At 43.7% G+C, this 12412-nt stretch overlaps 1 protein-coding gene across 1 annotated transcript in view; it reads right to left on the reverse strand.

The window, feature by feature from the left end:
* REEP2 (receptor accessory protein 2) overlaps positions 1-12412 on the reverse strand; it is a 106939-nt gene that overhangs the window by 7826 nt on the left and 86701 nt on the right. The window lies entirely within an intron of this gene.

Below are 12412 nucleotides of genomic sequence, written 5' to 3' on the forward strand. Positions count from 1 at the left end.
AGTAGGTGATATAATCCAGGAACTGTGTCATCCCTGCCATACAGCCTTGGTGCCTTTTAAATGCCTTGATGAAGTAGCTTCCACCTAGGCCACTCACCAACAGCCTGTCACTATGCAAACCATACCTTGAATGAATGTGTGTAACTACAGCCTGACCGATACACAGTCTACATTCTAGTACTCATCTTCCTTGATTGTACTGAAGGGTGACCACAACACAATCACAGTCTTAGCTTTTCCCAGAAATGTATGTTGTCCTATACTGTCCAGGAAAACTGTTGAAGAGTTCTCCCCACTGCCCCTGTTCCCTCCATTCACCTTATCCTCTCTTTACCCCTGCCATCCCTACACAGATGGTATTTTAGCAATTCTGCTGGGTTATTGGAGTTCTTTTTGTATGACTTAAGTTTCTGAGCAGTTCAACATTTCATAGTTAGGAATTCTAAACAATTAGTGTTGTTTAATCAGTAGTGCTTTTGCACTCATAGGTATTCAGACCGATCTCTGTTTCGAAACCATGATTTGCCAATGCAAATAAATACAAACTTTATTTACACTCAGTTACTTTCAGGTGCAATTCAAGTAATTTGGATGTATAAAAGCCATGGTGTTTGGCCCTAAAAGCAGAGATCGACTTAAGGCCAGGCTAAAAAACTTACTCTGAGTTTTTGTTTGTTTGTTTGCATGTTTCATTGCTAGAGCTACCCATTCTACCCCATAAGAAGAACTTTTACAATGATTTGGACATGCGTTGTAAATCTAAGCCCTTGGTTAACAGTGTGAAAACAGACATGAATTAACTATTAAGGAAACAAGGCCTAAGCCAATGAGTAGAGTTTAGGCTTCTTTTAACAAAAAACAACTCCACTTTTCAAACTACAGGAAGTAGCTTGTTTTTGTATTTCAGATTTTAGCTGAAGCTGTCAGATCTTTGTAATGGAAGATGATGAAGGAAGGTGAAATAATGTGAACACAAGGAAAGTAACAAAGGAAATCTATATATGGAGCTATTCAGCCTATACACATAATTTCTATAACCACCAATTAGAGTAGACTCAGATTGAGAAGAAGGCAAGAACAGTTAGCAGCCTGGACAGCAAATGAGAACAAGTACTGATGAGAGAAAACAGAGAGGACAACTCAGCAAGATATTTTGCACTGAGATTCAGTAGTGAAGAATAGTTCTGGCTACAAACCATAATCCAGTTGTAATGCATGTGTAGATTTAAGTGCAAACAGTCTTAAATATTTGATGGATGACTGGGAAGAGGAAACAGAAAACAGAAGTAATAGCTTTTAACAGCATAGCACAAAAATGGCACCAGCAGGCACACCTATCTTATGATGATGACAACCCATGTCTGGCTGCTGTATCATGATCCCAGAGAATCTGATTCGCAAACACAGGAGTAATAAAAGCTTCAATTAAAACAACCCTTGGGTTTCATCTCCTTGTCCTAAAGGGACAGCCAGCCACTCTTTTGGCAAGTTGATAAAGCCAGAGTAAATGCAATATCACCAAAGAAGCAATCTTAGATATTTTCAAACCCACGATATATGGATTGTTATGTTCCTAGAATACACACAGAGAAATTAGATACAAGCTCCCCCACCCCCAAATACCCTTGCTAGAAGGCTACAATCTAACACTTCAATTTCTTAGAATTCAGAACACCCCCACACAAAACCCCACAAACAGAGAAAACTAGGTGTTCTCTAAAGCAGCAAGGCACAATTTAAGATGGCTCTTTTCAGACTGAATTTGATTGCAAGCCAGGGGCACGATAGCAAAATGTGCAAACATGATCAGGAACGAAAACAAAACAACCAAAGAACTCCTGAGTTATAGCTTGGATTTCTAACACAATTCTCAGTACACCATAAATTACATAGTATAATAGGGCTGGAACAGACCTCAGGAGGTCATCGAGTCCAGCCCCCTTCCCAAAGCAGGACCAATCCCAATTACATCAACCCAGCCTCGGCATTTGTCAAGCTGAGACTTAAACACCTCTAGGGATGGAGAGTCTACCACCTCCCTAGGGAACCCATTCCAGTGCTTCACCACCCTCCTAGTGAAATAGTATTTCCTAATATCCAACGTTGACCTCCCCTATTGTATCATGAGACCATTGCTCCTTGCTCTGCCAACTGTCACTACTGAGAACAGCCTCTCTCCATCCTCTTTGGAACCTCCCTTCAGGAAGTTGAAGACTGCTATCAAATCCCCCCCTCACTCTTCTCTTCTGTAGACTAAGGAAGGTCACATGCCTTAGCCTCTCCTCATAGGTCATGTACTCCAGCCCCTTAATCATTTTGGTTGCCCTCCGCTGGATCCGCTCCAAGGCATCTACATCCTTTCTTAGTGGAGGGCCCAGATGTGGCCTCACCAAAGCCAAATAAAGGGGCATAATCACTTCCCTAGATTCTCCTCCTAATGCAACCTAATATACCATTAGCCTTATTGGCTACAAGGTCACACTGTTGACTCATATCCAGCTTCTCATCCACTGTAATCCCCCTCTTCTGCAGAACTGCTACTTAGGCAGTCAGTCCCCAGCCTGTAACAACGCTTGGAATTCTGAACCCTGCCCTCCAGCATATCTACCTCTCCCCCTAGCTTAGTGTCATCTGCACATTTGCTGAGGATGTTATCCATCCCCTCTTCCAGGTCATTAATAAAGATGTTGAACAAAACCAACCCTAGAATCGATCCTTCAGGAACTCCACTTGAAACCGACTGCCAGCCAGACAGCGAGCTGTTGATCACTACCCGATGGGCCTGGCAATCTAGCCAGCTTTCTATCCATCTTACAGTCCATTTATCCAATCCATACTTCCTTAACTTGCTCGCAAGAATATTGTGGAAGACCGTATCAAAAGCTTTGCTAAAGTCAAAGTATATATCTATCACATCCACTGACTTCCCCATATCCACAGAGCCAGTTACCTCATCATAGACACTAATCAGATTGGCCAGGCATGACTTGCCCTTAGTGAATCCACGTTGACTATTCCTGATCACTTTCCCCTCTTCCAAGTGCTTCAAAATGGATTCTTTGAGGATCCCCTCCATGATTTTTCCAGGGACAGAGGTAAGGCTGACTGGTCTGTAGTTCCCTGGATTGTCCTCCTCTCCTTTTCAAAAGATTGGAAAAAGGCAAATGTAGTGCCCATCATCCAGGACCTCACCTGATCTCCACCACTTTTCAAAGATAATGGACAAAGGCCCTGCAATGACATTTGCAAACTCCCTCAGATGCATTAAATCTGGACCCATGGATTTGTGCATGTCTAGCTTTTTTAAATAGTTCTTAACCTGTTCTCTCTCAACCGAGGGCTGCCCACCTCCTTCCCAAACTGCGTTACCTAGTGCAGTAGTCTGGGAGTTGACCTTGTCTGTGAAGACAGAGGCAAAAAAAGCATTGAGTACTTCAGCTTTTCCCACATTATCTGTCAGGAGGTTTCCTCCCTCATTCAGTAAGGGTTCCACACCCTCTCTGATCACCCTCTTATTGCTAACATGCTTGAAGAAACCTTTCTTGTTACCCTTCACATTCCTTGCCAGCTGCAATTCCAATTGTGCTTTTGCCTTCCAGATTACTCCCCTGCATTCTCGAACAATATATTTATAGTCCTCCCTGGTCATCTGTCCAAGTTTCCACTTCTTATCAGCTTCCTTTTTGTGTTTAAGCTCGCCAAGCATTTCCCTGGTAAGCCAATCTGGTCGCCTACCATATTTGTTTTTCTTACTGCGCATCAGGATAATTTGTTCCTGTGCCTTCAATAAGGCTTCTTTAAAATACTGCCAGCACTCCTAGACTCCTTTCACCTTTGTTAGCATCCCAGGGGATCCTGCCCATCATTTCTCTGAGGGAGTCAAAGTCTGCTTTTCTGAAGTGCAGGGTGTGTATTTTGCTGTGCTCCTTTCTTCCTTTGGTCAGGATCCTGAGCTTGACCATCTCATGATCACGTGGCTGGCAACTTTGGCAGCAGTCTACTTCCCCTACTAGTTCTCCCATTTGTGAGCAGCAGGTCAAGCTGTGCATGACCCCGGTCAGTTCCTTCAGCACTTGTACCAGGAAGTTATCCCCAATATTCTTCAAAAACTTCCTGGATTGTCTGTGTACCGCTGTATTGGTCTCCCAACAGATGTCAGGGTGTTTCAAGTTCCCCATGAGATCTAGAGCCTGTGATCTGGATGCTTCTCTTAGTTGTCTGAAGAAAGCCTCATGTACCTCATCCACCTTATCTGCTGGTCTATAGAAGACACCAACCACAACATCATCTCTGTAGCTTCCACCTCTAAACTTAACGCAAATACTCTCAACAGGCTTTTCTACCCTTATATTTTGGAGCTCTGAGCAATCATACTGCTCTCTTATATATAGTGTAACCCCTCCTCCTTTTCTCCCCTGCCTGTTCTTCCTGAACAGTTTATACCCTTGCATGATAGTGCTCCAGTCATGTGAATCATTCCACCAAGTCTCCGTTATTCCAATCAAATCATAGTTCTTTGATTGTGCTAGGGCTTCTAATTCTTCCTGTTGATTTCCCAGGCTTCTCTAGCATTTGAATCAGAGGTCCTCCTTTGTTGCTCCTTTCTCCTTGTGTTTCTTCCCAGTATCCTACTTCCCCACTTACCTCAGGGATTAGGTCACCAACCCCCAATGAACCTAGTTTAAAGTCCTCCACACTAGATTTGCAGACCTTAGAATCACAGAATCATAGAACACTAGAACTGGAAAGGACCTCGAGAGGTCATTGAGTCCAGTCTCCCGCCCTCACGGCAGGACCCAGTATTGTCAAGACCATCCCTGACAGATGTCTATCTAACCTGCTCTTAAATATCTCCAGAGATGGAGATGCCACAACCTCCCTAGGCAATTTATTCTAGTGTTTAACCATTCTGACAGTTAGGAAGTTTTTCCTAATGTCCAACCTAAACCTCCCTTGTTGCAATTTAAGCCCATGCTGCCTTCTCCTATCCTCAGAGGCTAAGGAGAACAATTTTCTCCCTCCTTGTGACACCCATTTAGATACCTGAAAACCGCTATCGTGTCCCCTCTTAGTCTTCTCCTTTCCAAACTAAACAAGCCCAATTCTTTCAATTTTTCCCTCATAGGTCAAGTTTTGTAGAACTTTAATAATTTTTATTGCTCTTCTCTGGACCTTCTCCAATTTCTCCACATCTTTCTTGAAATATGGTGCCCAGAACTGGACACAATACTCCAACTGAGTCCTAATCAGCACAGAGTAGAGTGGAAGAATGACTTCTCGTGTCTTGCTCATAACAATCCTGTTAATGCATCCCAGAAGCATGTTTGCTTTTTTTGCAACAGTGTCACACTGCTGACTCATATTTAGCTTGTGGTCCATTATGACCCCCAGATCCCTTTTGGCAGGACTCATTCCTATGTAACCCTTCTGCTGGGTAAGCCCAGCAGCAACCAAGTCCGGGTTCAATATCTAGGGGTCCATCTCAGACAGAACCAGCTCAAGCCCCCACCCAGTAACCTGGGAAAGTCACACACCCCTGGGCACCTCTGAGAGGCAATGCTTCCCTGCTCGCAAGCACAGCGTCTGAGTGTAGGAAAGAAACATTTAATGAAACAGAGAGAAGTCATATGGCATTAACTTGGGAAAATACCACAAAGTGTTCATAGCCCAAACCACAAGCTAAGCCCCCCCCAGCCAAGAATCACCCGAAGTCCCAAAGTCCAACTGACACCCCAGAAGTCTCTGTCCCTGGTCAGTGCTGCCCAGAGTCCAAAAGTTCACCTGCAGGGTTTTACCTCCCAACCTGGTCAGAAAGGGGGCAGGAGGATTGATAGGGACACCATATATTGTCCGAGGCCGATAGCCCCACCTCCCTGTAGGGTTCTGCTGCAGTCTTTAATGCGAGCCACTCCGCCACGCTCCACCAGCTGTCTCGGTCCGCTCCTACCGGCTGCTCACCAGTCGTTCGCACCGGCTGCTCCGCTGGTCGCCTGCCGCCGCTCCTACTGGCCACTCGTTCCCACCGGCCGCTCTGCTGGTCACTTGGTGCCACTCCTACTGGCCACCTGCCAGTTGTTCCCACCAGCCACTCTGCTGGCTGCCACCGCTCCTACCAGCCGCCCGCCTGTCATTCCTGCCAGCCGCTTCAGGTGTGAAACAGGCTGACTCAAGCCCTTTAGCCCTTCCCCCCAGCTCAGTTCACTCAACTCTGGAGGGGGGGAGGTTTGTTCCTCGGAGACCTCTTACAATGATGGTGTCTCTCCTGATGTCATGTTTTACAGTTCCCACATTTAGGGGTAGCATGATTTGTGACCCTCACAACAGCCCCAAATTATTTACAGTACACCACATTCCATTCCAACACTGATCTTCCATCAGCCGCAGCTGAATTGGATTTACATAGCCACACCTCGGATTCCTTCCCCTTCCTAGCATGAGTTGTATTTACATATCAACAGTTAACAGTTAATTAGACTCATAGACTTTAAGGTCAGAAGGGACCATTATGATCATCTAGTCTGACCCCCTGCACAGTACAGGCCACAGAATCTCACCCACCCCCTCCTAGAATAATCCTCTTACCTATATCTCAGATATTGAAGCCTTCAAATAGTTTGAAGACCCCAAGATGCAGAGACCCCTCCAGCTGTGATCTGTACCCCATGCTAAAGAGGAAGGCGAAAAACCTCCAGGGTCTCTGCCAATCTACCCTGGAGGAAAATTCCTTCCCAACCCTAAATATAGCGATCAGCTAAACCCTGAGCATGTGGGCAAGACTCACCAGCCAGACACCCAGAAAGTTCTCTATAGTAACTCCTATCATCCCTCCATTGACCTATTGCCCACTGATAATGAATGGTCAATTAGTTACCAAGATCATGTTATCTCATCAAACCATCCCCTTCATAAACCCATCTAGTTTAATCTTGAAACCAGATAGATCTTTTGCCTCCACTACTTCCCTTGGAAGGCCGTTCCAGAACTTCACTCCTCCAATGGTTAGAAACCTTCGTCTAATCTCAAGTCTAAACTTCCTACTAGCCAGCTTATATCCATTTGTTCTTGTGTCCACATTGGTATTAAGCTTAAATAATTCCTCTCCCTCCCTGGTATTTATCCCTCTAATATATTTAAAGAGTGCAATCATGTCCCCCCTCAGCCTTCTTTTGGTTAAGGTAAACAAGCCAAGCTCCTTAAGTCGCCTTTCATAAGACAGGTTTTCCATTCCTCGGATCATCCTAGTGGCCCTTCTTTGTACCTGTTCCAGTTTGAATTCATCCTTCTTAAACATGGGAGACCAGAACTGCACACAGTATTCCAAATGGGGTCTCTCCAATGCCTTGTATAATGGCACTAACACCTCCTTATCTCTACTGGAAATACTTCGCCTAATACATCCCAAGACCGTATTAGCCTTTTTCACGGCCATGTCACAATGGTGGCTCATAGTCATCCTATAATCAACCAGGACTCCAAGGTCCTTCTCCTCCTCCATTACTTCCAACTGATGTGTCCCCAGCTTATAACTAAAATTCTTGTTATTAATCCCTAAATGCATAACCTTACACTTCTCACTATTAAATTTCATCCTATTGCCATCACTCCAATTTACAAGATCATCCAGATCTTCCTGTATGATATCCCGATCCTTTTCTGAATTGGCAATAGCTCCCAACTTTGTGTCATCCTCTCAACTTTCATATTAATCCCTATCTTTTCCAATTTAACCAATAATTCCCCATGTGGTACTGTATCAAATGCCTTACTAAAGTCGAGGTAGATTAGATCCACTGCATTTCCTTTATCTAAAAAATCTGTTACTTTCTCAAAAAAGGAGATCAGGTTGGTTTGGCACGATGTTGTAATTTGTCCCAATTGCCATTAGCCTCAATGTCTCTAACTACTTTCTCCTTGAAATTTTTTTCCAAGATCTTGCATACTACAGATGTCAAACTAACAGGCCTATTGTTACCCGGGTCACTTTTTTTCCCTTTCTTAAAAATAGGAACTATATTAGCAATTCTCCAGTCAAATGGTACAGTAGAGCGGCAGAATGACTTCACGAGTTTTGCTTACAACACACCTGTTGATACAACCTAGAATCATATTTGCTTTTTTAGCAACAGCATCACACTGTTGACTCATATTCAACCTGTGGTCCATTATGACCCCTAGATCCCTTTCCGCCATGCTCCTTCCTAGACAGTCGCTTCCCATCTTGTATGTATGGAACTGATTGTTCCTTCCTAAGTGGAGCACTTTGCATTTCTCTTTATTAAACCTCATCCTGTTTACCTCTGACCATTTCTCTAACTTGCTAAGGTCATTTTGAATTATGTCCCTATCCTCCAAAGAAGTTGCAACCCCACCCAGTTTGGTATCATCTGCAAACTTAATAAGCATACTCTCTATCCCAATATCTCAATCATTAATGAAGATATTGAACAGTACGGGTCCCAAAACAGACCCTTGCGGAACTCCACTTGTTATCCCTTTCCAGCAGGATTTAGCACCGTTAACAACAACTCTCTGACTACGGTTATCCAGCCAATTATGCACCCACCTTATCGTGGCCCTATCTAAGTTATATTTGCCTAGTTTATCAATAAGAATCTCATGCGAGACCGTATCAAATGCCTTACTAAAGTCTAGGTATACCACGTCCATCGCTTCTCCTTTATCCACAAGACTTGTTATCCTATCAAAGAAAACTATCAGATTGGTTTGACATGATTTGTCCAGGCTGGTTGTTACCTATCACCTTATTATCTTACAGGTGTTTGCATATTCATTCCTTAATTACTTGCTCCATTTTCTTTCCTGGCGCAGAAGTTAAACTGACAGGTCTGTAGTTTCCTAGGTTGTTCTTATTTCCCTTTTTATACATTGGCACTATATTTGCCCTTTTCCAGTCTTCTGGAATCTCTCCCATCTTCCACGATTTTTCAAAGATGATAGCTAAAAGCTCAGATACCTCCTCTATCAGCTCCTTGAGTATTCTAGGATGCATTTCATCAGGCCCTGGTGACTTGCAGACATCTAACTTTTCTAAGTGATTTTAAACTTGTTCTTCTTTTATTTTATCTTCTAAATGTACCCCCTTAGTATTCACTATGTTAGGCATTCCTTTATCAGACTTCTTGATGAAGACCGAAACAAGAAGTCACTAAGCATCTCTACCATTTCCAAGTTTCCTCTTACTATTTCTCTCTCCTCACCGAACAGTGGGCCTACCCTGTTCTTGGTCTTCCTCTTGCTTCTAATATTTTATAGAATGTCTTCTTGTTTCCCCTTATGTTTGTAGCTAGTTTTAACTCTTTTTTGCCTTTGCCTTTCTAATCTTGCCCCTGCATCTCTCTATTGTTTGCTTATATTCATCCTTTGTAATTTGTCTGTGAAGTTGCTCTTTCCTTTCTTGGTTAGGTGAATCCCATCTCTTCCTAGCAATCCATGTGCCCGGAACAGCATCCCATGGTTAAAGAAACCAAAGCCCTCTCTCTGACACCTCCTGCGCAACCACACATATACTTCCACGATTTGACAATTCCTACCTAGATCTTTTCCTTCAACTGGAAGGATGGACAAGAACACCACTTGCGCTTCAAATTCTTTGATCCTTCTTCCTGGTGCTACATAATCTGCAGTGACCTGCTCAAGGTCACTCTTGGCCATATCGTTAGTTCATAATGGGGAAGCAGGAAGAGGTAGTGATTCAAAGGTTTCATCAGTTTTGGAAGGTATCCTGAATTTTAGCTCCTGGTAAGCATTCTCGAGATTCCAGGTCTGGACATCAGATGGATAAGTCTGTCCCACTTAGGGGGGAGTCCCCGACCACCGCCACCCGTCTTCTTCTCTTAGGGGCGGTGGTTATGGAACTCCCATCCCTGGGACTATGCTTCCCATGCCTTCTGGTCGATGGGGTCATCTTCTGATCTCTTCTCTGAGAGGTCCCTGCCAAAGCATTCTCCACCATAGTGCCTGTGCAGAGATCCTGAAAGTGGTTACTTATTTCTACTGGAATCGGGGATACCTGAGTTGGCTTTCTTCTCCTGGAGGTTACATGCTGCCAGTTTTCTTCCTTGTTCTGTACTGCCCTCACTGGTTCTTCAGCTTGCTGTGCCTGCAGTATTAAATGCTGCCTTCTATCAAGGAAGTCTCCATCTTCTCTGATGGAATGTAGGGTTGATACTTGGGCCTCAAGTACTCTAATTTTTTCTTCCAAAACGGCGACCAGCTTGCATTTAGTGTAGATTAAATCCCTTCTATCTTCCGAGAGGAAGACAAACATGGCACATGCTATGCAGGTAATAACAGCACACCTATCACTATCCATACATGCCTTCCTTCAGAGAGATTTCTCAGATATTTGTAATGCCCCCTTGAAGGGCAGAAAAGAAATAAAATGCAAGAAAAAGACCACCAAAAACTATGGGTCTTCCCCCAAGGCGAACTCCCAGGCAAACTCCCTTTTTGGCTGCTCACTGTGTTTGCTCTGGCTGCCTTTTTATAAGGCTGCTGGCTAGGCCTGACTCAAAGCCTTGCCTCTAATCCAGTCAGCCCCTGAAGGCACACCTGGAACAAAGCACTCCCAATTCACACTTTTCAAACTCCTGCTCTTTTCAAACCACCAAACACACAGTCAAACAAATGCTCAGACAGACAGACAGACACTTGGATACTCATCCTACCAGCTCACAACACAGCCCCCCAAAAGCCACACTTACCTGAGCTTCTTTTGGACGTTTCTCAGGCAAACTCCCTGGTTGGCTGCTGCCCTGTTCACAATTATCGATGAACCCCTGGTGTAGGGGTATGATTCTGGGATGGCTACTTCTAGCAGAAACTAAGTCACAATAACTGAAATTTAACCACTGAACAGAGGCTCTGCTGCCATCCAGTGGAATATAGGAGTGTGTGGACCACAGCAGCACTCCCATTTCCTCAAAGCATCAGCTGCCAGAAAAATCAATGGGTCCTTTGGAATATCTGTGCTAAAATGAGAAGCCGAGGAGCAAGACATTGCAGGGATAGCAAATAGTCTATTTCTGAATCTGCAACACAGAGGATGTTGGAAGAGAAACCAATGCTTTTTCAGAGCAAGAACAGATCCTGGAGCATAAATGATAAAATTATAACAAATTTGGCAACAGGTTATCAGGCTCATAGGGTTACACCCAAAAGTAAAAAGGAATATAACAGGCTGCTGCTGTTACCAAAAACATGCATTTCACTAAACTCAGCAGAACAGCATGATAGCCAACTGTTGTGTTTATTTTTTTAAAAAGGCAGCTGAAGTGATCCTGAGCATTATACAGAAATCTTGTGTCTCAACACTAGCAAATGGGATTAAACAATTAAAAGCAGAATTACAAAATACCTAGTTGAACACTAGATGACAGAGATGGCTTCTGAAAAGAAAAATAATCTTCATTATTTCATCGTATAATCAAAAATCACTACAATGTTAGAATTTTGTGTGCATGTCAGCAAGATAATGGACACAAGAGAAAAATCTGCCATGATCTGGAAACTGGAAAAGAAATTAAACACACAGAAGTAAATGGTCAATTTTGACCACTGGATGTCCACAAAGGTGTGCTACAGGGTTCCATACTTGGGCCCCTATCCTGTAACTAGATCTTTGATAAAGGAATCTCTATTGATACTGATAGGGCTCCTTGCAAAAACAATATTTTGCCTGAATGTAATTAGATCTGGTGTTGTTAAATGTATTAATCAATCTAGAAGATAGGATGAGTAGTGACAAAACAGTTACCTGTTTCTGTAACTGATGTTCAAGATGTGTTGCTCATGTCCATTTAATGTAGTTGTGTGCGATCACCAGATGGACCAATAACAGAAGATTTTTCTTCAGCAGCACCCAAAGGGGTCTGGGTCTCAGTGCCCCCTGAAGTGGCGCACACATGCTGAGCTTTATAGAGCACTCCCAGGCGTCTCCCTCCTCACTTCCTTTTGCCGAAAAGACTCCAACAGCAAGGACAGAGGGTGGGAGGTGAGAAACATATGGACACGAGCAACACATCTTAAAGAACACCAGTTACAGAAACAGGTAACTATTTTTTTCTTCTTCGAGAGCATGCTCATGTCCATTCAATATATGTGACTTCTAGCAGCATCTGTGGAGGCAGGTAGGAGACTTAAGAATATGCAGATTCCAATACCACTCTACCATAGGCCGCATCACTCCTTGCTTGTTGTGTGATCACACAGTAGCCTGCAAAGGTGTAAACCAATGACCACATTGCTGCTCAACAGATCTCATGGACTAGGACATTCACCAGAAAGGCTGCCAACAAGGCCTGGACCCTAGTCTAATGAGCTTTGACCAAATCTGGGGTTGAAATACCCATGAGGTCCTAACACATGCAGATGCAGGCAGTAATCCATCTAG

The sequence above is a fragment of the Pelodiscus sinensis genome, unplaced genomic scaffold, assembly GCF_049634645.1.
Source record: "Pelodiscus sinensis isolate JC-2024 unplaced genomic scaffold, ASM4963464v1 ctg55, whole genome shotgun sequence".
NCBI classification, from domain to species: Eukaryota; Metazoa; Chordata; order Testudines; family Trionychidae; genus Pelodiscus; species Pelodiscus sinensis.